Source organism: Saccopteryx leptura, unplaced genomic scaffold (genome assembly GCF_036850995.1).
Source record: "Saccopteryx leptura isolate mSacLep1 unplaced genomic scaffold, mSacLep1_pri_phased_curated manual_scaffold_25, whole genome shotgun sequence".
NCBI lineage: Eukaryota > Metazoa > Chordata > Mammalia > Chiroptera > Emballonuridae > Saccopteryx > Saccopteryx leptura.
This window is the reverse complement of record NW_027095707.1, coordinates 370,413-396,635: the sequence shown is the minus strand read 5'-3', so window position 1 is coordinate 396,635 and position 26,223 is coordinate 370,413. Positions and strand designations below refer to the sequence as shown.

Genomic DNA, 26,223 nt, shown 5'->3' with positions numbered 1-26,223 from the left:
TTTTATAGATTAAAAAACAGGCACAGAGAAGTTGAGAATTTTGCGTTAGGTTGCAGAGCTTGTGAGGGCAGGGCTGAGATTCAAACCCATTATGGAATTATCTGGAGTCCATGTGGTGTACACCATGATGCTCACCTTTAAAGGGCAGTGAGGAGAGAGTGAGGGAGACCAGGTGCCCAGACTGAGCCAGGCACACAGACATGCACACAAACATGTTCCTCCCTGGCTTTCAGCTCTAATTTTACAGAAGTCAGAGGAAACCAGGACAGGAGCCAAGAGAATCCAAGGCAGAAGGGTGGTGAGCCTACTAGGAGAGAAGGCTCCACTTCCTGGGAGTCAAGAAAATACCTTTCCCTGGTGAGTCTTTCTCAAATCCCTTTTCCTGGGCAGTAACCTAAGTAGATTGACTCCATACTTCCATGTTTCCAGGGGTTAAGATTCTGTGCTTGAGAGCGTGAGTTCTCTGTGGCTTTCCTGGAGCTCTCTGGTTTCAATGACAGGGGGAATGAGGTATGTGGGCTTCATAGTTTTATGGAGTTAAGATTTATTAGAACAGGAGGACAAGAGACCATGAAGATCGGTGTTGACATTTCCATAGCACTAAAAAACTGTGTCTTGTCATAAAAGTGAAAAACCTATTTAACCAGTTACTTCTGTACTAATTAGTCTTGGGAGGGTAAAGGGTCAGTAGACTTGTTCTGAAGTCCCCTCAGAGCTGGGGTATGACCTGTGTCAGAGCTGTAGCTGCAAATTTGCAACTTAATGCTAATGACTCACTCACCCTCCTTGCAAACTGAGGGCTCGTCCCCTGACTGTCATCTGGTGTCCATGGAAAACTAACTTCTGTGTAAAGCCTCACTCACACTCCCTGCAAACATAGGGCTTCTCCCCTGAGTGTGTTGTCTGGAGTGTGAGTTGACTTCAATGAAAAGCCTTGATCACACTCCCTGCAAACATAGGGCTTCTCCCATGAGTGTGTTCTCTGGTCTGTGAAGAGAGTTGGGCAGTGAAAAGCCTTGCTCACACTCCCTGAAAACACAGAGCTTCTCCCCAGAGAGTGTCCTTTTGTGTCTGAGGAGAGTTGACTTCTTTCTTTTTTACATAGACAGAGAGTCAGATAGAGGGATAGATAGAGACAGACAGGAACAAAGAGAGATGAGAAGCATCAATCATCAGTTTTTTATTGCAACACCTTAGTTGTTCATTGATTGCTTTCTCATATGTGCCTTGACTGCGGGCCTTCAGCAGACCAAGTAACCCCTTACTCGAGCCAGCGACATTTGGTTCAAGCTGGTGAGCTTTTTCCTCAAGCCAGATGAGCCCTCAATGCAGTCCAACACTCTATCCACTGCACCACTGCCTGATCAGGTGAGAGTTGACTTCTGTGTAAAGCTTTGCTCACACTCCCTGCAAATATAGGGCTTCTCCCATAAATGTGTCCTCTGGTGTATTAGGAGATATGACTTCCGTGTGAAGCCTCGCTCACACTCCCTGCAAACATAGGGCTTCTCTCCTGAGTGTGTCCTCTGGTGTCTGAGGAGAGTTGACTTCAGTGAAAAGCCTCCCTTACACGCCCTGCAAACATAAGGCTTCTTCCCAGAGTGTGTCCTCTGGTGTCTGAGGAGATTTGACTTCTGTGAAAAGCCTTGCTTACACTCCCTGCAAACATAGGGCTTCTCCCCTGAGTGTGTTCTCTGGTGTATTAGGAGACATGATTTCTGTATGAAGCCTCACTCACACTCCCTGCAAACATAGGGCTTCTCCCCTGAGTGTATACTCTGGTGTATAAGGAGATATGACTTTCGTGTGAAGCCTCACTCACACTTCCAGCAAACATAGGGCTTCTCCCCTGAGTGTGTCCTTTGGTGTCTGAGGAGATATGACTTCATTGAAAAGCCTCGCTTACACTCTCTGCAAACATAGGGCTTCTCCCCTGATTATGACCTCTGATGTGTGAGGAGAGTTGACTTCCGTGTGAAGCCTCACTCACACTTCCTGCAAACATAGGGCTTCTCCCCCGAGTGTGTCCTCTGATGTGTGAGGAGAGTTGACTTTCGTGTGAAGCCTCTCTCACACTCCCTGCAAACATAGGGCTTCTCCCCTGAGTGTGTCCTTTGGTGTCTGAGGAGATATGACTTCATTGAAAAGCCTCGCTTACACTCCCTGCAAACATAGGGCTTCTCCCCAGAGTGTGTCCTTTGGTGTCTGAGGGGATACGACTTCATTGAAAAGCCTCACTTACACTCTCTGCAAACATACGGTTTCTCCCCCGAGTGTGTTCTCTGCTGTGTGAGGAGAGTTGACTTCTGTGTGAAGCCTCGCTCACACTCCTTGCAAACATAGGGCTTCTCCCCTGAGTGTGTCCTCTGGTGTATAAAGATATATGACTCCCGTGTGAAGCCTCGCTCACACTCACTGCAAACATAGGGCTTCTCTCCTGAGTGTGTCCTCTGGTGTGTGAGGAGAGTTGACTTCAGAGAAAAGCCTCGCTTACACTCCCTGCAAACATAGTGTTTCTCCCCTGAGTGCGTCCTCTGCTGTCTGAGGAGATGTGATCCATCATCAAAGCCTTGCCTGCACTCTCTGTACTTGACAGGTACAATTCTCGAAAGTCCTACTCTCATAGACAGTTTTTCTGTGTCCACTGAATTCACTTTCTGGCCTCTGATGGGTGCTTCCTGCAGCATTCTCTATTGCTCATCATAGGGCTTCTCCCATAAATGTGTCCTATGGTGTATTAGGAGATATGATTTCCGTGTGAAGTCATATCTCACTAGAGCTTCCCAAGTGTCCTTTGGGAGTTTTAAAAAAGGCCCTTGAAATCCTTCTTGGACTGGTCCTTTTAAGCAAATGTTTGGACTTTCCTTTGTCCTTTCGACCTTCAGCTTTGTCATCCCAGCTGTGTGTATCAGTATGGTGCTTCTGCTGATTTGGATCCTCTGGGAAGGGATACTCTGATTGGAAGTGTTTTCTTGCAGATGTTCCTGGGAGACTTTGAGAGGGGTGATTGCATCCCACATGTTGACTGAGGAATTTCTGACTGGAGAATGCCAAAGAGCAGGAGGGACATGGGTGTATCTTTGGCTGTGGTTCTGCTGAAAGAGAAAATTTTGGTCAGGACAGATGTTGACAAGGCTGCCTGAGTCATATGTTTTGTCTGCTATTAAGACCTGTCCCATCAGTCATTCTTATGGGGTTGAGAGTGTAATCTCTGTCTCTCACAAAGTGTTTCTTTACAGTCTGTTATCTCTTTTCATTTTTATGTACTGTATCTTCTTTAGAAATCCAGAAAGCCTATATCAAGGGTCCTTTCAATGCATTACCAGATGAGGGACTTTCATGTAGCATCAGGGGCTGTTTTACCCTTTGTATGGGTGGAACAATGCTGACCTACCCTATATATATTTAGCTTTTAAAACAGTTATTTAGAAAGTCCACTGGTCCCAACTAGAAATTGCTTTCCTCATAGTTTTCCACAAATGATAAACTGATAATATGTCCTTCCTCAAACCTCACATCAAATATTCATACTTGATTTTATTCAGTGTCAGCCCATTTCATATACAATGTAAGACTTGTTTAAAAATATTTCCTCAATCATACTTTTTAAAAATTGATTGATTTTTAGAGAGGCAAAGACAGGAGGAGGAGGATAGAGAGGAAAAATAGGAAGAGGAGGAGGAGAGAAAATAAGAAGAAGAAGAGGGGAAAAAAGAAGAAGAAGATGAAGAAGAAGAAGAAAAAGGAGAAAGAAGAAGAAGAAGAAGAAGAAGAAGAAGAAGAAGAAGAAGAAGAAGAAGAAGAAGAAGAGAGAGAGAGAGTAAGAGAGAGGCATTTATTCATTTTTCTACCTAGGCATGCAGTCACTGGTCATTTCTTGTATGTGCCCTGACCCGGGCTCAACCTTGGTATTACAGGTTGGTGCTTAAGTGACTGAGCTAACCAGCCAGATCCCCCAACCATACTTCTTACATACTTGACTCCTACTCCTATCCCTCTCCAGCTAATCCATAATCTTCTCTCACCTGGAGATGAAGTAATCTCTGAGAGGATTACTCACTGAAGTGTATTTTTCAAAAATTAACAAAGCAAATCTTAGAGAATAAGCCACCCTGTAGTCTAGAACAGCACCACCATCCCACCTCACTCAGGAAGGTCCCATGCATCTCAGCGTGGATCCCAGAACACATTTCCAGGCTGCTGCACATCTCTCCGACCTCTGCTCTTACCCTGTATGCTAGACAGTGGTGGCCCTTAGAAAACAGGCCCTGGCCAGTTTTCCCAGTGAATAGAGTGTTGGCCTCATATGTGGATGTCCCAGGTTTGATCCCTGGTCAGGACACACATGAAAAGCGATGATCTGCTTATCTTTCCCTCCCTCTCCCTCTGCTCTCTCTTTTCCCTCCCACAGCCAGTGGCTCAATTGGTTCAATCATCAGCTTGATAGCTCAGTTGGTTCAAGTGTTGACCTCAGGTGTTGAGGATAGCTCAGCTAGTCTGAGCATGGACCTCAGACTGGGGTTGCTGGGTGGGTCCTGGTTGGGCACATGAAGGAATCTGTCTCTCCCCCCTCCTCTCACATAAAAAAATTAAAAAATATATATAAATATTTTTTCTAAGAGTAAAAGGCATATGAAATGAACCCTTTATTTCTGAAACATCTGATTCAAAATCTTACTGATTTTACAGTGTACCATGAAAATATCTAAGGTGAGTTCTCTCTTCATTTTCATTTTGAAGAATGTTGTGCTTATCTCTAGCTGCTGCAAGCTCTTTCTTCCACTTGCTGCAGCCCTTGATGCCCAGATTCTGGTCAAACTCATCACCATACCAAACTAACAGCTCACAGTCTGCCCTGATGACCCGGCAGGTTCGATAGAAAATCTGCCTGCGATACTGAAAGGCCACCAGGTTCTGCTCTTCATCATCCCAGGCACAGTTCACATACCTGGGATTGAGGCAGGTGAAAGAAAAGAAACCCAAAGGTGATGAGCTCCTACTGCCTCTCAGATCCATGTCCAGCTCTGCACCTGACACTCGGGCTTTGATGTCACCCACTCCCACAGTGCTCCTGGAGAACCTGTTGTTCATGTCTAAGCCTGTCACAGTGTCAAATGACTTCCTACCTCCAGGTCCTACTTACGGTGCTCATCCTGCCTAATACCATTTTCCAAAGCCAATTCCAGATGTAACCTTCACCCTGATTGGCCATAAAACCCACTAATCTCTAGCTTTTTCAAACTAACTCAGGTTCTGTTTTATATCACAGACCTTGCTACTTGATGTTGGACTCTGTTTAGATTAGTTCACATCATTCAATACTCAGCCCAAGTCCATTTTTTTTCTTTAAAATTTTTTTTACAAGGACAGAGAGAGAGAGAGAGAGATAAAAAGTCAAAGAGAGAAATAGATAGGGACAGATAGACAGGAACAAAGAAAGATGAGAAGCATCAATCATCAGTTTTTCATTGCGACACCTTAGTTGTTTACTGATTGCATTCTCATATGTGCCTAGACTGCAGGCCTTCAGCATACTGAGTAACCCCTTGCTTGAGCCAGCGATCTTGGGTCCAAGCTGGTGAGCTTTGTGCTCAAGCCAGATGAGCCCGCACTCAAGCTGGCTACCTCAGGGTCTCGAACCTGGGTCCTTGGCATCCCAGTCTGATGCTCTATCCACTGTGCCACTGCCTGGTCAGGCGAAGTACATCTTTTCTTGAGAGGCCTTTCTCTATTCTCACATTTTATTTAGGTAGCATTTGATGCCTCACCCAGGTTCCCATAAAAACCAGGAGGTCTCCCCCTGTCCACTGAAGTGAGAAGCAGGAAGGCACAGATTTTTACATGCGCCTGACCAGGATCCAACTGGCATGCCCACCAAAGGGCGATGCTCAGCCCATCTGGGGTGTTGCTCTATTCTACCACCTGAAGCAGAGGCCATGAAGCCGTGCTCAGTGCCAGGGACAACTTTGCTCCAGTGGAGACTTGGCTGTGGGAGGGGAAGAGAGAGAGAGAGATAAAAAAGAGGGGGAAGGGCAGAGAATCAGATGAGCGCTTTTCTGTGCCCTGGGTGGGAATGAAACCCTGGACTTCCATGACTGGGACAGTGCTCTACCACTGAGCCAACCAACCAGGACTTGGAGGTCTCTTTGTCTTAGCAAATTCATAAAGAACAATAATAGCTTATTCACATTCTGTAGCCTCTGATAAAAGAGCCCCTCAGGGAAGTGGCCAATGATCATTGCTCTGTGGGGTTCAGAACTCAGCTCCAGTTAGAATTGAGGCTGGGATAATTTGCTGCCCTCACAGGTGTAGGCTATCCATGGTTTAGGTATCCTGGCACTCTGCATTTCTCAAAAAATAGAAAAATTATAGTTAAACATTTCTAAAATGTATTGTTTCACCATGTCTGCAATTAGTTCTTCATAAGAGGATGGGTTATATGATCTGTTTAAGTAATGAATACCTTCCTCTAACATGGAATATATACTATAGTTAGGGCTTGCTTAGATAATGTTCATTAAATCAATTAAAGTGTAATCCAAGCCCTCAAAATTTTTTTCAGTGCCTAAATTTTGTCTAGCATAGAAATTTATATTTTGAGGACATAAGCTATATTTTTATCTTCTTTTTTCCTCTATAAACTTCTTGCTTTAAAAGAGTACTGAATGGAGAAAAAAGAGAAACAGAAGATTGAGGGATACCAGTGAGGGAGGCATGATGAGAAGGAAAGCTGTATGGGCCTGAGAGGGATGAGTGTTTTCGTGACTCCCAGAAAATTCTTGGCCTTACCTCATCCAGTCGGCCCAGGATTCATCCTTCCCATCCACATACTCATGGCAGTTTCTCCCTTTAGTGATCTGCATTTCAGGAAGAAAAAATAAAGGCTTTTTTTGGATGATGAGTTAATAAAATTATTTTACTCTACTGTCAACAAAGCTCTTTCAGCTTGCATGCATTGCCACTAGTGACCACATGATATCTTTCTTACTCATCACATCTGCGTTGACCTGTCAACTCAAGGCTGGGAGGAGGCATTCTTTTGTGTCTGTACCACTTTGCTCCCACTTAATTTGTGATCCTCAACAGGAGCTCCATGGTCTGCAAAGTCCACTCCATACCCAGAGCTAACCATATAGTCTCCATCCATGTCCTAGTATGTAGAACGGCAGGTCCCACCAAGCCATGGGAGGGATGTGGGAATCCACAAGACAGGGGAAGAGGTAAATACTTCTCACCTGCCAGGAGTATCCGTTGTTGCCTGCCTCTTCATCTTCTGTGATCTGGCCCTCATAAGGGCCAAAGTGCAGACCCACTGGCAGAGCAAAAGCCTCATTCCACAATCCAAGCCCAGCCTCAGAAATGCCTGATGGTCTGATTCTCAACCCAGGGGGCAGAGTGAGGGCTGCGTGGTTTGGATGCCCCTTATCCACTGCACTGTCTTTTAGAAATGTAGGGGGCCCATGCACGTCACAACTGTCAATGAAGAAGTTCTGACAATTCTCACAATCTGGGGATGAGAGCAACAGAGATTAGGGAAGGTGTAGTGCATGTTCCTGGACATATAGAGCTTCAGAGAGAGCACAGGAACTCACATCATTAAGCCTCACTTCTGTAATGTGGGTCAATGAGGGAACTGAATGCTGTAAGGGCCAAATGATTAGATGACATTATTGTATGAAGAGTTAGCATGCTTTGTTAGGGTCACTTACAGAGGTAGTCATTGTCCTGGGGTTCGCTGATCTCTTGGTACACGTGGCTATTTCTTTCTTGTAAGCTACACATCTTTACTTCAGTCTCCTTTCTCTTGAGTTCTAAGTTGGAGAAGAGTGAGTTTGGTGGAGTCTGGAGTGTTAGTCCCTATTTTGTCAGAAAACACACAAACTCCTGCCATCAAATTATCACCTGTCCTTCTATACACTCTGGTATTTTCCTTTGTCAAATATTGGCTCAGAGAGCCCCTATAATAGTAAGACTCTACACTGACTACAGATGGCCAATTCAATTTTAGTTTCTAGATATTCTCATTATGAGTTGTAACTTCTCAAATTTTAGTTATTCATAAAATATTTATTAAGGGCACAGTATATGTAAGGCATTTAGGAAAGGCCAGGGATACAACACCAACAGCATATGGTTGCTATTATCATAGATGTATTTATTGGACAACGTGTATGTGTCAGTTATTTTACATTGAATTTAAGCCCTAGCCAGTTGCTCAGTGGATAGAGCTTTGGCCAGTGTATGTCCCGGGTTTGATTCCCATTGGGGTATATAGGAAAAGCGACCATCTCCTTCTCCACCCCTCCCTCTCCCCCTTCTCTCCTTCTTCCTTTCCTGCAGCCAGTGGCTCAATTGGTTTGAGCATTAGCCCTGGGCACTGAGGATGGCTTGGTTAGCTAGAGCACATCATCCTAAGGTGCTAAAAACCAGCTCAGTACTTGAGAATTGGGGTTGCCGGGTAGATCTTGGTAAGAGTGCATATGTGAGTCACCTCACTATCTCTCCTCATCTTACCTAAAAAATAAAGAAATACATACACAGATAAATTGAATTGAGTACTGTCAAGAATATATGCACGTATCTTCACCTTACACATTAGCATTCAAGAGCTCAGATAATTTGTAAGATTTGTCCAAAGGTCCAGTGCTAAATTCACTCTCAGTTTAGTAGAGCTTAAATCCAGGCCTATCCAAAGTCCACTCCATACACCTAGGCCATACTTATTAGCCTTTTTAGAGGACTCAGAGAACTGGAATCTACAAATGATTTTTTCTTAACCAATTTACATCTAGAGTGTTTTCTAGAGGGTCTTGCTTCTCCTGGATGGAGTGTGATGCTGAAGACTCAAGTTTTGAAACTCTGAGGCTTCCAGCTTCAGTGGGGGCTACTCAGGCTTTAGTGCAGCCTCACCAGCTTGAGCACAGGGTCGCCAGCTTGAGTGTGGGATCATAGCCATGACCCCATGGTTGCTGGCTCAAGTCCAAGGTATCAGGCTTGAGCAAGGGGTCACTCACTGTGCTGTAGTCCCCCAGTCAGGGGCACATATGAGAAAGCAATCGATGAACAACTAAGAAGCTGCAATGAAGAATTGATAGTTTACATCTCTCTCCCTTTCAGCCAGTCTGTCACTGTCTGTCCCTCCCTTCCTCTCTATCTCTCAGTAAAAGAAAAAAGAAAAAAAATTGGCCATTTATGTCAAAAATATAATAAAGGTCACTTAACTGGACAGAAAGTCCATTTCTTTAATATAACACTTTCTCTTTTCTGTCTTTGTTATGGACCGTAAATGGCAAAAAGCCATTGTAGATTCGAGGCTTAGCAAAAGGCTAAGTTCTCCCCACTCCATCTTCATATGTGGCTACGATGCTGAGTATTTGCACCCACTCTATTTGCTTTTTGGGTTGCTGGAAGCAATATACATGCCCTTCCTCTGACTTTTTGTTTGTTTCAGATGTTGGTAGATATCACTAATGTATCCTGTTTTTGCCTTGGGAGAGTTCTTGTCTTAGCCTTGGATGTGCAACTTTGTATCAAGGTCCTTGATTTGCATATGGCTATATAATAAAGCGAACTGGGGCTATGGGGCACTAGGATACTGCCAGGCATGTTGAAGAGCCCTCCCAGTCCTATCTTTTTTGTTTTGATAAGTGTGTTTTCTTAATTCCGCACCTTTATTAGGAGCCGCGCTAGTCTGCGGCAAGTGGCACCCAAACAGAAGACTTGAGTATGAGTCCAAGGAAACTAAAACTGAAGGAAGGTGATGAAACTCCCCAAGTGAAGTGCACACAGTGAGTAACAAAGGTTTTTGGGGAAAGTGTAGTCAGGAGTAAAAGATTATGGGACAGATAGGGTAAAAAATAAGGGACCTTTATGAAGAAATGTTTCTGTATGAAGACAAATCATTGTCTGAAGAGTATCAGGGTGAGCTAGAAACAGAGGGATGTGAATATGAGGATAACTTGGGAGTCTGAGGATGACAGGGGGGATAAAAAATACATGGCTATGGCTGCCTTAGCTGTGGGGCCTTTGCTGCCCTCAGCTCCTTCCTACATTCAACCCTCTGCTCCTCTGTACCCTTATCTGGCTGATTCTGGAGTCTATAGCTCAAAATCTGGGAAATCCCCTCTCCAACAATCTATAGACCAGGCTCAAAATATAGGGAAACAATAGATGGCTTTACCCATTTTCCTGTTGTAGAAAGACAGGATGGTACAGGGAGACTAGTGCAAGAACATAAACCTGTACCTTTTAAAACTCTGAAAGAGCTTAAACTTACTTGTGTTCAGTGTGGGCCTACTGCCCCTTTTTCACTTGGTTTATTAGATACTATTAGTGCAAAGGCTCTTCCTTCAAATGGCTGGAAGGCAATTGCTTGTACTTGTCTCTCCAGGGGTAATTATTTGCTGTGGAAGTTGGACTTTCTTGAGAATGGAAAGGAGACTCAGGTATTAGGAAGATTGCAACTTTTCCTGTCATGGTCTGATTTTCTTTAATGTTTTGACTGCGGTCTTCTGAACTATCATTTTGTTTCTTTCTTGTTTTTTGCCTGGAGGTTGAGGCAGGGGATCTGTGTTGGATCTGACTATAGAAAATATCCCAGCAGCTGCCGAGAGCAAATTTTCTCGGAAAGATTTTGTTTAGTCATATCCTTCAGTCCCTCTGTCTGAAAATGCCCTGACTAATTCAGGCAGGCATCTTTCTAATCTCAATATGCTCTAAAATCCTGGGTTTCTTTCTGGTTTGTCTGGTTCGTCTAATTCTTGTCTCTGTTTAGACTTTGTTTAATGTTGTCTAAAATGTATCTGTTTTAAAGGCCTGAATTAAGTTTTTTTGCATGCAAAAATTGGAAATGCTGGCTCTAATATTTAGAAAAAAATAAAATGTTTTTAGAACTTGTAAGGAGCACTCATTTAAATTTAAATAGAATAGAATGTAGATCCTTAAGACTTACTGATTTGGTTAGTGCATTGTGAGGTATGTTCAGAGTTAGGAGCCAAATAGCAATTTAAATATTAGGATTAGTCAAAGTTATATGTTATACTTGTGTTTTTTGTATGTAAATTGTATTGTTATATGTAAGGTTATTTCAGTTAGGCAAAACAAAGAAATTGAGCAAAATTAAGCAGGGCCCTAATAAGTAATTTCAGGAATTTGTCTCACGTCTAATTCAGGCAGTTAGAAGAATAGTATAAAGATGCTAATTCTGCTTCTCAGGCCACGTCCTGCAAAAGGGCCCCAAGAAAATTAGTGATTTGGCTCCTCTGATTTTTCCAATTGATTAAAAAAAATAGGTCAGGAACGCCCTGAAATGGAACTAACAATACAAGGGTGTAAATTTAAAAGACTTTTAGATACTGGAGCTGATATATCTGTTATTGCTAAGCCACATTGGCCTCCTTCCTGGCCCACTCATGCAGCAGCCACAGAATTACAAGGTATAGGGCAGAGTAAATCCCCTCAACAAAGTTCTGGGAAGATTAAGAAGGTCATTCTGGATTTTTTTCAGCCTTATGTGCTCCCTGGATTGCCAGTTAATTTGTGGGGTAGAGATGTTTTGAAAAATATGGGAGCATTACTTGTCAGTCCTAATAATTTAGTCAGCACTCAAATGCTTGATCAGGAATTTTTGCTCACTAAGGGACTAGGGAAATAACAGCAGGGAATTCTCACCCCCATAAAGTGGCACCCAATACCAGAAGGTGTGGATTAGGATATCAAAATTTAGCATAGGGGCCTTGGTAGCTCCTGCTACCCCAGTAAGGCATTGTGCAGACCCAATTACTTGGAAATCAGATAATCCTGTATAGGTAGACCAATGGCCCCTTTCTCAGGAGAAACTTAGGAGAGCTGCTCAATTGGTACAAGAGCAGTTACAGCTTGGGCACAATGAACCATCCAATAGTCCATGGAATATGCCTATTTTTGTCATTAAAAAAAATCAGGAACCTGGAGACTATTACAAGATTTGAGAGCAATAAATAAGACTGAAAATTATGGGTCCTCTCCAGCTAGACTCCCTTCTCCTGCTGCCATTCCATGGAATTTTCACCTTGTAATTATTGACTTGAAGGATTGCTTTTTTACTATTCCTTTAAACCTGCATGATTGCAAGTGTTTTGCATTCAGTGTTCCTTCATTTAATTTCTAGGCTCCAATGGAGCAATACCAGTGGAGAGTTTTCCTCAAGGTATGGCTAACAGTCCTACCTTGTGCCAAAAATACATTTCTCAAGCTATCTTTTCAGTTTGAAGGCAGTACTCTAAGGTGTACATAATTCATTATATGGATAATATTCTTATCACTCATCCAGATAAAGACACTGTGTTGATCATTTTGCAACAACTACAATATTCTTTGAAAGAATCAGGACTTTATATAGCTCCTAAAAAAGTACAGCAATCTTTACCTTTTTCTTATTTAGGACAAATTGTAGAGGGACAACAAATTCGTCCACAGAAAATAGAAATCAGGACAGATCATTTGCAAACTTTAAATGATTTCCAGAAACTGTTAGGAGACATTAACTGGCTTAGACCTTCCTTGAAATTAACTACTGGGGAACTGAAACCACTTTTTGATATTCTTAAAGGCTCGGCTAAACCAGCTTCTGCTCGGCTACTTACAGCTGTGGGACAACAAGCTTTAAAGCTTGTAGAAAAAGCCTTGCAACAAGCACAACTAAAATGCATAAATCCTGAAGAATCAATTGCCTTACTAATTTGTCCCTCAAGTTACACTCCACCGGGACTATTGTGGCAAGTTTCAGGTCCTACTGAATAGATTCATTTGGCTGTTACTTCTAAAAAAGTTTTATCTTTGTATCTTGACCTTGTCGCCTCCTTGATTATCAAGGGGTGTAGGCGACTCTTACAGCTTATAGGTTTTGAGCCTCAAATTATTGTTGTTCCTTTTTCAAAGGATCAACAACAATGGCTCTGGGAAACTTCCACTAAATGGCAAATTGCTTTTACAAATTTTAGAGGCCAAATTGATTCTCACTACCCAGCTGATAAAATAGTTCAATTTTCATTAATTACTACATTTGTATTTCCTAAGGCAATTGTTAATGAGCCCATTCCTGAAGCACCTACAGTCTTTACTGATGGGTCTAGCTCAGGAATAGCAGGCTTAAAATCGATGGACAAATTTATACTAAAATAATTTGCCTTGAAATCAGCTCAAAGACTAGAATTACATGCCATTATCATGGCTTTTCAGCATTTGCCATATTCCTTCCTCCTTTAATCTGTATACAGACAGCAAATATTTACTTATGGTTGTTTCCACTATAGAGACTGCTGTCTTAGGGACAACTGCTGATGAACTATTTCAGCAGTTTCTCCTTCTTCAAAGACCTGTACATCAACATAGAGCTCCATGTTTTATAGGACATATTTGAGCTCACTCCATGCTCCCTGGAGCACAAGAAAATGCCCTTGTTGATCAAGCTACCCAAAAGAAAATTATTTGGAACAACCATGACAGATCGAGCAATTCAGTCTCATACTATTCATCACCAGAACGCTGCAGCCCTACGTAAACAGTTTCAGCTTTCTCGGAAAGCAGCACAGCAGATTGGTAAATCCTGTCCAAGGTGTCCTATACTACAATCTGTCCCTTCATTTGGAGTTAACCCTTAAGGACTCTTACCAGGACAATTTTGGCAAATGGATGTTACTCATATACCTTCATTTGGCAAACAGTCCTATGTCCATGTTACAGTGGATACTTATTCTGGATTTATGGTAGCCTCTGCTAGGACAGGATAGGCTGCTAAGCACGTTATATAGCTCATTGTAAGCATTTTCTACTATTGGACTTCTTGATGTGATTAAAACTGACAATGTTCCTGCATATGTAGCAGAAGCATTTACTGTATTTTGTCAAACCTTTCGAATTACGGGTATTTCTTACAATATTTAAAGTCAAGGTATTATTAAAGTGTTCCCAGCAAATATTTAAGGTCAATTTTAAAAATATAAAAGGGGGAGTCATATCCTGAAATTCCTGCAAATCTACCTTACCTTTTAAAAAATTTTCTTTTGAATGTTGAACAGGAGACACCAAATCCTTTTCTCCTGCAAACTTCTATTCTCTTTTATTTGATCCAGCTAATAACACTGTTTTGTCTTTTTCCAAATAGCTCCAGATATACAGAAAGGTTTATATAGGCAGATGGGGATCCTCAAACCCTTCAGCGAGATCTTCTGAGCATGGCTTTTAAGGTACCAAGAGGCAGAAAAAGCCCAAAAGAGATAAGGTGAAATACTAGCTCTTGGGATACACCCTCAAAAGGTTCCAATTCCCCAATGGCATCTCATAGAACTCCATCAGGGCCCTGCTTCAATAGTGGAAAGAATGGTCATTTAAGCCAAAGCCTGCCAGGATTACATGCCTTTGCTGTGAGGAAGAAGGGACACTGGAAGGTAGACTTCCCCCTCGCTCCTCTAAGGGAGGGTTCAGTCTCTTCCAGCCCTGTTCCAGCCAGCCACCTGTGACGTAACCTTGCCCAGAATGCTGGGCTTTGCCACTGAAGGCTGAAGGTGCCAAGGGCCATTGGCCCCATCTACGACACTGTGCACGAGCCTAGGATATTTCTTCCAAGTAGCCGGTATACTGGTCTCATTTACACAAGGGCTACTAACTATGTCTTGACTGAATATTCGGGTTTTTTATTCTTCCCTCGAAGATCTCTGTTGTGGGTGTTGATAGTCCTATTTTCTGCTGCTTTGTTTTTATTTTTTTGTTTTTTTTTATTAAATTTAATGCAGTGACATTGATAAATCAGGGTACGTATGTTGAGAGAAAACATCTCTATATTATTTTGACATTTGATTGTGCTGTATACCCCTCCCCCAAAGTTAAATTGTCTTCTGTCACCTTCTATCTGGTTTTCTTTGTGCCGTTCCCCTCCCCCAACCCCTCTCTCCTTCTTCACCCCATCCCCCCTCCCCCCACCCCCCATCCCTGTTGCCATCACATTCTTCTCATGTCTCTGAGTATCATTTTTATGTCCCTTCTATGTATGGATTCATATAGTTCTTAGTTGTTTTTCTGATTTACTTATTTCACTCCGTATAATGTTATCAAGGTCCATCCATGTTATTGTAAATGATCCGACGTCATCATTTCTTATGGCTGAGTAGTACTCCATAGTATATATGTACCAAAGCTTTTTAATCCACTCGTCCTCTGACGGACACTTGGGTTGTTTCCAGATCTTCGCTATTGTGAACAATGCTGCCACAAACATGGGGGTGCATTTCTTTTTTTCGAGCCATTCTATGGTGTCCTTGGGTTATATTCCTAAAAGTGAGATAGCTGGGTCAAAAGGCAGTTCGATTTTCAGTTTTTTGAGGAATCTCCATACTGTTTTCCACAGAGGCTGAACCAGTCTGCATTCCCACCAGCAGTGCAGGAGGGTTCCCTTTTCTCCACATCCTCGCCAGCACTTATTCTGTGTTGTTTTGTTGATGAGCGCCATTCCGACTGGTGTAAGGTGATATCTCATTGTGGTTTTAATTTGCATTTCTCTAATGATTAGTGATGTTGAACATTTTTTCATATGCCTGTTGGCCATCTGAATGTCCTCTTTGGAGAAGTGTCTATTCATCTCTTTTGCCCATTTTTGAATTGGATTGTTTGTCTTCCTGGTGTTGAGATTTACGAGTTCTTTATAAATTTTGGTTATTAAGCCCTTATCAGACGTATAGTCAAATATGTTCTCAAATTCTGTAGTTTGTCTTTTTATTCTGTTCTTGTTGTCTTTAGCTGTGCGAAAGCTTTTTAGTTTGATATAGTCCCATTTGTTTATCCTGTCTTTTATTTCACTTCCCCATGGAGATAAATCAGCAAATATATTTCTCCGAGAGATGTCGGAGAGCTTACTGCCTATGTTTTCTTCTAAGATGCTTATGGTTTCACGGCCTACATTTAAGTCTTTTATCCATTTTGAGTTTATTTTTGTGAGTGGTGTAAGCTGGTGATCTAGTTTCATTTTTTTGCAGGTAGCTGTCCAATTTTCCCAACACCATTTGTTAAAGAGGCTGTCTTTACTCCATTGTATTTCCTTGCCTCCTTTGTCAAATATCAGTTGTCCATAGAACTGTGGGTTTATTTCTGGGTTCTCTGTTCTGTTCCATTGATCTATATGCCTGTTCTTATGCCAGTACCAGGCTGTTTTGAATACAATGGTCTTGTAGTATAACATAATATCAGGAAGTGTGATACCTCCCTCTTTATTCTTCTTAAGATTGCTGAGGCTATTCGTGTTCTCTTTTGGTTCCATATAAATTTTTGGAATATGTGTTCTATATTTTTGAAGTATGTCATTGGTATTTTAATTGGTATTGCATTGAATTTATAGATTGCTTTGGGTAATATAGACATTTTAATGATGTTTATTCTTCCTAACCATGAGCAAGGTATATGCTTCCACTTGTTTGTATCTTCCTTGATTTCTTTTATCAATGCTTTGTAATTTTCCTAGTACAAGTCTTTAGTCTCCTTGGTTAAGTTTATTCCTAGTTACTTTATTTTTTGGTTGTAATTTTGAAGGGGATTGTTTCCTTAATTTCTCTTTCTGACTGTTCATTGTTGGTGTATAGAAATGCCTCTGATTTCTGAGTATTGATTTAATATCCTGCCACTTTGCTGAATTCATTTATCAGGTCCAGTAGCTTTTTGACTGAGACTTTAGGGTTTTCTATATGCAATATCATATCATCTGCAAATAATGATAGTTTTACTTCTTCTTCTCCCACTTGAATTCCTTTTATTTTTTCTTCTTGTCTGATATCTGTGGCTAGGACTTCCAGGACCATGTTAAATAAGAGTGGTGAAAAGGGCACCCCTGCCTTGTTCCTGATCTTATGTGTATTGCTTTTAATTTTTGCCCATTGAGTATGATGTTGGCTGTGGGTTTCTCATAGATGGCTTTTATCATGTTGAGGTATGTTCCCTGTATTCCCACTTTGCTGAGAGTTTTGATCATGAATGGGTGCTGGATTTTATCAAATGCTTTTTCTGCATCTATTGAAATTATCATATGGTTTTTCTCCTTCTTTTTGTTTATGTGATGAATCACATTGATTGATTTACAAATATTGTACCATCCTTGCCTCCCCAGAATAAATCCCACTTGATCATGGTGTATGATTTTTTCCATATATTCTTGGATCTGGTTTGCTAATATTTTGTTGAAGACTTTAGCATCTATATTCATCAGAGATATTGGCCTATAATTCTCTTTCTTTGTGTTGTCTTTGCCTGGTTTTGGAATCAGAATTATGCTCGCCTCATAAAAGGAGCTTGGAAGTTTCCTTCCTCTTGAATTTTTTGAAATAGTTTGAGAAGGATAGGAGTTAGTTCTTCTTTGAATATTTGGTAGAATTCTTTTGTGAAGCCATCGGGCCCTGGACTTTTCTTTGTTGGGAGTTTTTTGATAACTGTTTCAATCTCCTTTGTTGTAATTGGTCTGTTTAGGTTTTCTGATTCTTCCAGATTAATTTTTGGAAGATTGTATGTTTCAAGGAATTTGTCCATTTCATCTAGGTTGTCTAGTTTTTTGGCATACAGTTCTTCATAGTATTTTCTTACAATATTTTGTATTTCTGTTGTGTCAGTTGTTATTTCTCCTCTCTCATTTCTAATTTTATTTATTTGAGTCCTCTCTCTCTTTTTCTTGGTGAGTCTAGTTAAAGGTTCATCAATCTTGTTTACCTTTTCAAAGAACCAGCTCCTAGTTTCATTGATCTTCTGTATTGTTTCTTTAGCTTCTATGTCATTTATTTCTGCTCTGATCTTTATTATTTCCTTCCTTCTACTACATTTGGGCTTTACTTGCTGTTCTTTTTCTAATTCATTTAGATGCAGAGTTAAGTTGTTTATTTGAGCTTTTTCTAGCTTCTGAAATTGTGCCTGTAGTGCTATGAACTTCCCTCTCAGCACTGCTTTCGCTGTGTCCCATAAATTTTGAGTTGTTGTATGCTCGTTGTCATTTGTTTCTAGGAATTTTTTTATTTCTTCTTTGATCTCATTTTTAATCTATTCATTATTTAACAACCTCCTATTTAGTTTCCATGTGTTTGAGAATTTTTGAGCTTTTCTGTTGTGATTCATTTCTAGTTTCATGTCGTTGTGATCGGAGAAAGTGCTTGATACGATTTCAGTCTTCTTAAATTTGTTGAGAGCACTTTTTTGCCCTAACATGTGGTCTATGCTAGAGAATGTACCATGAGCACTTGAAAAGAATGTATATTCTTCTGCTTTAGAGTGAAAGGTTCTGAAGATATCTATTAAATTGAGTTTATCCAGTGTTTCCAATAAGTCTGCTGTTTCTTTGTTAATTTTCTTTCTTGAGGATCTATCTAGTGATGTTAGTGGGGTATTGAAATCCCCTACTATTATAGTATTGCTGTTGATCTCGCCCTTTAAATCCATCAAAGTCTGCTTCATATATTTAGGTGCTCCTATATTAGGTGCATAGATATTTATAATAGTTATATCTTCCTGTTGTATTACTCCCTTTATCATTATGTAGTGGCCTTCTTTATCTCTTACTATATCCTTTGTTTTAAAGTCCAATTTGTCTGATATAAGTATTGATACCCCAGCTTTTTTTTTTCATTTCCGTTTGCATGAAAAGTTTTTTTCCATCCTTTTACCTTCAATCTATGTGTGTCTTTTGTTCTAAGGTGTGTCTCTTGTAGACAACATATGTATGGGTCCTGTTTTCTTATCCACGCAGCTACCCTATGTCTTTTGATTGGATCATTTAATCCATTTACATTTAAGGTTATTATTGATATGTAGTTGTTTATTGCCATTTTCTTCTTTAAAGGTGTATTCCTTTTTTTTGCTGTATTCTTTTCCAACTTTGATCTGTTTACAACAGGCCCCTTAACATTTCCTGCAGCATTGGTTTGGTTGTAATGAATTCTTTGAGTTGTTTTTTGTCTGGGAAGCTTTTTATTTCTCCTTCGATTTTAAATGATAGTCTTGCTGGTAAAGTAATCTTGGTTGTAGGTTCTTGTTCTGCATTACTTTGAATATTTCTTGCCATTCCCTTCTGGTCTCAAGTGTTTCTGTTGAGGAGTCAGATGTCATCCTTATGGGGGCTCCTTTGTAGGTGATAACTTTTATTTTCTCTTGCTGCTTTTAATATTTTCTCTTTATCGCTTAGCTTTGGTATTTTAATTATGGTGTGTCTTGGTGTAGGTTTCTTTGGGTTTCTCTTTAATGGAGTCCTCTGTGCTTCTTGGATTTGTGAGAGTTTCTCTTGCATTAATTTAGGGAAGTTTTCAGCTATGATATGATTGAACAAAATCTCTACCCCTTGTTCTTCTTCTTCTTCTTCAGGAACCCCTATGATGCGGATGTTATTTCTCTTCATGTTGTCACAGAGCTCTCTTAGAGTTTCCTCTGACTTTTTGAGTCTCTTTTCTCTTTTCTTCTCTGCTTTCATGCCTCATTCCAGTTGTCCTCTAACTCGCTGATTCGATCCTCTGCTCTATCTATCCTGTTTTTAATTCCTTCCATTGTGGTCTTTATTTCTGATATTGTATTTGTCATCTCCAACTGATTCTTTTTTATACTTGCTATTTCTTTATTTAGGTTTTCATACTGACCCTCCATTGTTGTTCTAAGATCCCTAAGCATCCTTACAATCATTATTTTGAACTCCGCATCTGGAAGTTTGATTATTTCCATATCACTCAGTTCATCTCTCGAAGGTGTCTCTTGTGGTTTCATTTGGATTGCACTCTTTTGTCTTCTCATCCTCTTTTTTGGGTGTTTTATTTATAGAGTTGGTTGAGTCTAGGCTTGGTGTTGTCTGCCTCCAGTTTTCAGTTGTGTTATTTCTAGGTCTTCTTGGGTTGGTATCATCTGTTATCTGTAATCCACTTTCGGATTTTGGCAGCTTTGAAGTCTTGATTTGTTTGTTTTCTTAACAGGTGATAGTCTTGTTTACTGATCTCAGCAGGGGACTTCCTTGAAACTGTATCCAGGAATGTGATGGGTGTAACCTGAGACTCTGAAGGCCTCTTTAGCCAGCTAATCTCACTGGGGGCAGGGTGTTTTCTCAGCTTCAGTAGGGGGACGTGTATCTCAGATCTCCATGGAGACCTGAGTTACTGCCCCTCCTCCCTACTTCTTGTTTTCAGCTGTGTCTTGTTGTGCTGATTGGAGCTGGAGAGATGTCTGAGATCTCTGATCCGGAAGCACTTCAGCTCTGTTTTGTGAAAGGTTCAGTCTCTCCCTCAGCTATGGCTGCCTCCAGCAGGATGAGTCAGCCCTTTTACCTCATCTCTTGCATTCCTTAACCCCTCACAGTCTGTCCCTCTCCCTGTCCTCTCCACCTGGGAGATAAGCTGGTCCTTTCAACGCACCTCGCTCCCTGTTCACCAGGCAAGTGGCTGTGAGCAGTAGTTTCTGCTCCCCTCCCTCTGAGATCCTCTCTGGGCTCTCAGCACCACCCCTCCCTCTGTCTGGCAAGCAGAGGAGGTTCAGGGGCTCCCTACCAGGACTCTCGTGGTTTGTTCTTTGCTCCTTGGTTTTTGAGAGCCTTCTTGCAGTTCAGAGTTGGTTTTTCATGCTGATTTTTCCTAAATTGATTTGTATTCCATTTTGGTGGTGAGAGCTGGGTGTCTGTGCATCCACCTACTCTGATGCCATCTTTTTCTCTCCCTCTGCTGCTTTGTTTAATAGTCTTTCTTTTGCTCCTCCTGCCTCAATGCCCCATTCATATTTTAGGTTGGGACCTACTTCTAATTTAGCGCTCCTTTTTTCCTTTTTTGCCAACTAACAAATTTACCTCTGCCACCCAGCTTAGTGTATTCCAAGGTTTTCCTCACCACCCCAAGACTGTAAAGCTCCAGTATAAGGCCCCCTGGGTTCATCTTTCCAGATTAAAGAAAACAGAAGCTCTGTCTTCTTGCGTGCTGCGGATGGTTTTTCCAGTCTACTTGGGTCATCACCAGCTAGAAGCAGCGGTCATTGGGACTTTGACACTAGCTGCAGAGTGTAGAAGTGTGACAGCAATTCCAGTGCCATGTGGACTTCTCCTGGATGTGTTTCCTGGACTCTTGCTCCTGTGACAGCTTTTGATGGACTGAACTGGGGTTCGGCTGCATTTGTGGAAATTTGGAATGGTGTTGGTGCCAACTTGGACTTGGTGAACATGTTAAGGACACTACTCTTTTATGGATTCTTGTTGTATTGGCCAAGAGTTTGCTTAAAGGTTTTAATCACTGTAATGTTTTAGAATATTTGGGTATCTTGTTAGTATTGGCTATACTAATTTTGTGTTTGTTCTGTATTTTTTTCAGTCTGCCTCCAAATTATAATCTGGGAAACTAAGAAATCAGATGAGTAGAAATCTCAGCACACAAATTAAAAATAAAAAAGAAAAGGGGAATATGTTGTGGACTGTAAATGGCAAAAAGCTATTGTAGATTCAAGGCTTAGCACAGGGCTGAGTTCTCCCCTCTCCATCCCCATATTTGGCTGTGATGCTGGGTATTTGCACCCATTCTACTTGCTTCCTTGGGTTGCTGGAAGCAATATACATGCCCTTCCTCTGACTTTCTGTTTGTTTCAGATGTTGGTAGATTTCACTAATGTATCCTGTTTTTGCCTTGGGAGAATTCCTGTCTTAGCCTTGGATGTGCAACTTTGTATCAAGGTCCTTGATTTGCACAGGGCTATATAATAAAGCAAACTGGGGCTATGGCGCACTCGGATACTGCCAGGCATGTTGAAGAGTCCTCCCAGTCCCATCATTTTTGTTTTGATATGTGTGTTTTCTTAATTCCAGCACCGTTATTAGGAGCCACACTGGTTCATGGCATATCTTTTTTAAAAATTTGCCTGACTTGCAGTGGCACAGTAGATAAAGCAGTGACCTGGACACTGAGGTCACCAGTTTGTAACCCCAGGTTTGCCTTGTCAAGGCACATCCAAAAAGCAACTACTATAAGTTGATGCTTCCTGCTCCTGTCTGCCTCCACCTTCTCTCTCTCTCTCTCTCACTCCTCTCTCTAAAATCAATAAAAATCATAATTTATTAAATTTTTTATTAATTTTAGAAAGATAGGAGGGAAGAGAGTGAGTGAGAAACATTGATTTGCTGTTCCATTCATTTATGCATTTAGTGGTTGATTATTCTTTATTTGTTTTTTTAGCTAGAGAGGCAGACAGGAAGGGAGAAGGATGAGAAGCATCAACTTACAGCAGCAGCACCTTGGTTGTTCATTGATTGCTTTCACATAGGTGCCTTGACCAGGGGAATCTAGCTCAGTCAGTGACCTCTTGCTCAAACCAGCAACCATGGGCTCATGCCAGCAACCTTGTGCTTCAAGCCAGTGACTATGGGGTCATGTCTATGATTTCACACTCAAGCCAGGGTCTCCGCACTCAAGCCCATGAACCCCCTCAAGCCAGCAACCTTGGGGTTTGGAACCTGAGTCCTCATCGTCCCAGGTTGATGCTCTGTGCTACCACCTGGACAGGCTTCAATGGTTGATTCTTATATGGGCCCTGACTGGACATCAAACACACAACTTAGGTATATGGGGACGACTCTCTAATGAATTATGCAACTTGGCCAGGGCTCCTTTCTGTCTTCTTGTTTCAGAGTGGCCTTGTCCAGTCTAATGGTACAGTGACCACCTTGCCTCCTTTTCTTCTTATCCTTTCACCTTTACACATTTAACTGTCCTTGCCCTTCCTTAATCATCAGAGTCTGGTCAGCACCAAACAGTCTTGGGAACACAGCCTCAGGTCTATGGACCACAGAAACCATTTGGTTCAAGTTAGAGATCACATCTGGATTTCAGCTGGGTTTCAATGCTAGACCCATGAAAGCAGAAGGACCTTACTGACCACACCCTCATGAAACCAGACACACTGAAGAGATGGCTGACACAGGGCCTGATACAATTGTCCCTACCCTGGCCCACAACCCCAGCTGCCTTAATTGTTGGGAGCCGATCAACGACTGCTGGCTGACAAGGTCACAGCAGAGAAGATCCACAACTGCTGGCTGACAAGGTCACACAGCAGGAGAAGACCCACAACTGCTGGCTGACAAGGTCACAGCAGAAGAAGATCAAAAACTGCTGATTGACAAAGTCACAGCAGAGAAGACCAATGGTTGCAGGGTGACAAAGTCACTGCAGTGAAGACCAATAGCTGCTGGATGACAAAGTCACTGCAAAGGAAAGGCACAATGACCTTCTTCCCCCTTTGACCTTTTGAATTAATCTGGCCTTATATCCCCCCTTTTCTGGGTGTGTGCTATTATTTATGGCACAGGGATAATAGTACCGTGCTTTCCCTGTAGATTCATAGTAATTTCTTTGGAAATGAGACAGAAGGTGTAAGTTCCACAGAAAAGCCTGTAAGCCCCTTGAACTGGGCTCATAAACATAAGAGGCTGGCTATGATATCCCTCGTAAAGGGTTAAGTTTGTAGGAGAATTTCTTCTTATTAATTATGTTAGAAAGAATAATGTTGAAACTTAACTAGTGTATGAATATAGTAAATAAATAAAATTTGACTAGACAATAAAATCTTAGGTAACGTGTAGTTGAATAACCCATTGCATGGCCTTGGATGGGAACACAGCCAACAAGAAAAGAATGTTTTGTTAAGAGACTTGTTTTGTGACTGAAGGCAGTTGCTGGGCTTTTCTCAGTAAAACATTCTCATGAGATTTTTGTATTTTCCAAAAATAAGGAGAGGAATGTGGTGGGATCCATAGCAGCCATAGCAATTTATGCCTTCTGATATTATGTTGCTACTAAGCTATCTTGCAGGTGCACTCTATGTATCTTTAAGCAAAAGTTACTCTTGATGTTATGCCAATTTCTTAATAAGCAAGCCTTTTGAAGTCTTGTGAGAAAAATTAGGACACTGCATGAACTCAAAGCCATTTGCCTGAGCAAGCGGTGGTCCTTTGCTAGTCCTTGATGATTTTGTCTGCTAATCTCTCTCTGCGCCCTTGACTCACAACAACAGTAAAGTAGAATTATTAATTAGTACTAATCTTTTAGAAGTTTGTACTGATATTGTTATTGCTATTCAAGTTATTGTATATCTGTACTTTGAATGACTTACCACCTGATTTGTAGCTTATAGATATGAATTAACTGTTATCTGGAAATATGTAACCATAGTGAAACAAAATACCATGTGATTGTAACTTAGTGTGTGTGCATAAAAAGAAAGCTAGACCAGCATTTGGCAGAGATGCCTGGCAGTAAATGCTAATGAGAGAATAAAGAGAAAATAAAGAATTCGGCTCTCTCACTCGACTTGCGCCGACGCCGTCTCTTCCTGTGGGACCCCTGGATTCCCCCGGGGCTGGACCCTGGCACTTAATCACGATTAATCCTTTCCTGTCTGCAATGAGGCCAGGGTTGCCAGACAGCGCTGTCCTGGAGCACTCCTCACCCGCCAGACCTTCCTCCTCCTTTTGTGATGACAAGTGCTCTGAATGAGTTATTTCTTATGTGGTTTTATACTTCCATACCATTCCTGCTCATTATCACATCTATAAATATGTGTAATTATTTACACATGGAAGCAGTGTATCAAATCGCCCCTTACTGCACATTGCACTGTTTGCATCTCACTTGTTTGCTAAACACAAGCTCTGTCCCCGGTTAGCTGTTTAGAGGCTGGGGACCTGACACCGGGTGACTTTCAAATGGGCAGAGCATGCCTGTGACTTCTCACCTCGCTGCCTCCGAGTCCATTCTTCATGCGAGTCCTCAGTGTCTTCTGCCGGGGGTCTGGTGGCCTGTTGGCGGTGAACCATGAAAGCGGGGCTAGGGGCTCTGAGGCCTGGGGAGAAACAAAATCGTGGTCCCCAAAGCAAAGCTCTTGAAAAAGTAGCCCTGACACTCGCTGACCCCTGTGCCGCCCCACGGGTCCCCGCCCAGTTCCCGCACCCCCATCCCTGCCACGTCACCTTTGCGCAGCAGCGCGTCCTGGTTCCTCTCCACTTTGGGGCAGCGCGCCTTCTCCCAGTCGCCCACAGCGGCCACCCCTCCCGAGAGAAGTAGGCGTGGATGTCCCTGAAAACGTCCGGTGCCTGAGGGAAGACGCGGCCTCGTGACCCCTCCCACCGGCTGGCGAACCGCCCCTCGCCCTGATGGGTCCTAGCTGCTCCCAGTCCAACCCCCTCCCCACCCCCCTCACCTGCGCGCTGCCTCCACCGTCCTGCAGGCTCCCGTCCACGTCTCTGTTCCTGCCACCCCGCACGCCCAGCCCCTATGTGCCTGTGTGGGAGACGACGCTGAGGCTGACTGCTTGGCCTTTCTGAGCGCATTTTTGCACGTGCGTGGGCGCTCACGGTGGGGTATCCCCGAGAGGGGACACAAGGGACCAGCCCCAGGGATGCAAGGATGGGCCAGGGTGGGGACTGCAGCCAAGCCAGAGGCCCCCTTGCTCAAAACAGCGACTTGGGCTTTAATCCACCGACCTTTGGGCTCAACTAGTGACCATGGGATCATGTCTATGATCCCGCGCTCAAGCCTGTGAGTCCGCGCTGAAGCCGGATGAGCTTATTACTTTTTCTCGTTGTTCAAGCGCTCTCTTGAGATCCTTTATTCTACTCTCAAGTTTATTGAACATTGTGATGACTGTTTGCCTTGAATTCTTTATCTGTCCAGTTACCCATGTTCATTTCATTAGAATATTTCTCTGGAGTTTTTTTCTTGTTCCTTCATTTGGGGTATATTCTTCTGTCTCCCCATTTTCTTTGTCAGTTTTTGTTCCTTTGAATTGAATGGAATTAGTCATCTCGCCCAGTCTTGAACATGTTGTCTTTGTTACATTATGTGTTGAATAGTTTCAGCCTGAGGGTTGTCGGGTTGTTGTTGGGGTGAGGTGCATGAATTGCCTGTCCTGTCACCTGGCCTGAAGGAGTGGGTTCTGAATGGGCCACCTGGGGTGTGTGAGCCTCCTTGCCCTTTTAATCTGGGTAGGGCTGCCTGGTGTAAAAGGGGTTGTGTGGCGTGTGCTTTGTTTGTGTGTCCTGTTTTAATTATCTGTTGTCAGAGCATGTTCTGCACTGGGTTACCTGATTGCTTTCTTGTATCTCACCCCCCATTAGATCCACCCTTTGTCCTGGTAGGGTAGCCTGGGTGCACACACAGCCTTAATTTGTTCATTCTTCACCTCCTTGGGGCTTGGCAGCCCTGTGCACATGCACAG

General features: G+C 42.3%; 1 pseudogene; it reads right to left on the bottom strand.

The window, feature by feature from the left end:
- Positions 1–709: 709 nt before the first annotated feature.
- On the bottom strand, positions 710–25,020 carry LOC136386957 (histone-lysine N-methyltransferase PRDM9-like; annotated as a pseudogene).
- Positions 25,021–26,223: the final 1,203 nt, after the last annotated feature.